This window comes from Garra rufa, chromosome 4 (genome assembly GCF_049309525.1).
Source record: "Garra rufa chromosome 4, GarRuf1.0, whole genome shotgun sequence".
In the NCBI taxonomy this organism is placed as follows: domain Eukaryota; kingdom Metazoa; phylum Chordata; class Actinopteri; order Cypriniformes; family Cyprinidae; genus Garra; species Garra rufa.
In genome coordinates this window covers 49,704,339-49,706,036 of record NC_133364.1, presented here as the reverse complement: position 1 = coordinate 49,706,036, position 1,698 = coordinate 49,704,339, and positions in this window count along the sequence as shown.

Sequence of the window (1,698 nt, the reverse complement as noted above, 5' to 3'; positions counted from 1 at the left end):
GAGCGGCCACCTCTGGAGGGGGCCGCGCCGCCGAAGCGTCCGCCTCGCCGACCGACTCTCCCTCTGATGCTGCGGTCGACATCTCATCCTCCGCAGGAGCACCGAAGGAGACGCTCAGCCCGCTGGGCGGGGAAGCGTACTGCTCCGGGAACTCGACGGGACCACGCTGTGTGACAGAAGACCGCAGGGCTTTCTGGGCCGGCGGTGCGTTCTGCACGGTGACAGTTAAGTCCCCCCCGCGTCTCGCCGCGGTGGCCGAAAAGCATTGACGGCTTAACGACGGACCGCGAGAGGAAGACGGGGGGAGCCGCCTCGCGAACGAGCGGCGGGACTTCAGCGTGCTCATGGTCATGCATTCGCAATGAATGCATTCACCATCCATGAACGCTGCCTCAGCGTGCTCTTTCCCCAAACACGTGAGGCAGTGATCATGTCCGTCCGCAGGAGGGAGGAAACTACCGCATCCTGAAGCGCACGGCCGAAAAACCATTCTGAAAAGAACGTCTTAACAGCCGTGAGAAATTGCTCTTTTAGCTCCCGGTCTGCCCAGGGAAAAAGCCGCGGGGAGGCTGTGCACTCAACGGGACTTTCTCGCTGGAATGCAGTGCGGCTGTAATGGCCGTGAAAACGGCAGCCCGCGGGAGATCGCTGACGATTGCAACGGTAAGCTCTTTTAGATTGTTGCAGAACGCCAGAAGAGAGAGCAGGAACTCTGGAAGAACTCTTGAAGATGAGAAACTCTTTAGCAGAGAGAACAGCAGGCTCAATCATTCAGACGGATCTGAAGCGAAGAAGCTGTCTGACTGGCGCATGACGTCGCTATTTATACCCGTATGTACGGGGCGTGGCGCGTCATGCAAATGCCACTCGCCAATTTTCATTGGCCTTTTGTATAAGGCTCAGAGATGATTGGATTCTAAGCGAATTCCCATGTAACGTCGAAGTGATTCGACTGAAGGGGAACTTTAGCGACGTTTCGCACACAAATAAGGTCAAGATATCTAGCAATTGTAGGCATGCTCTGAACTCTGTACTTAGCAGGGATCTGTTGTGTTGCTAGGGTATACACTGTCATTATGAATATTTGTACTTTTATATTCATTTCAAGGTTTTAATGAACACTGCTACAGAGCTTGTCCTAGCGGCATTTAATGCAATATTTTATCAAAAGTTGACACGGTGGACTGTTTGAGTGCTGTTCGTGTCTGTCACATTTTAGTTTTCATTGCTGCCTGCCCTAAACTACCCAAAACCTGTAACTCTACCGTAATGATTTAAAATACATATAAATGTAATGTCTGTCACTTTTGTAACAGACTTAAAACAAATATTTAAGCTAAACAAACATGTACAATCGTGAAACATTAAGAGAACTAAGATATGGTAAAAATTGTTTGCCGCATGTTTTCATAAAAAGACTAGATTACTAAGATATGGTGACAAAAACATGACCACATGACAACACTTAGCTACAGTTGCCTGTGTTTCCTGGAACAAAAACTAAAACCCTGTCCTAAAAGAATTATCCTTTTCGCTCAAAACAAGTGTGATTTATGTATTAATGGAATGTTTAGAGATGCTTACAAAAACAATAGTGTTACCACACCATCTTCAACTTGTAACGTGTAACTTTGTGTTTTCAAATGAGATTACATGCAGCAGAGGAAGACTGAGGCCTTTTGTCTCTTGACTGCCTCG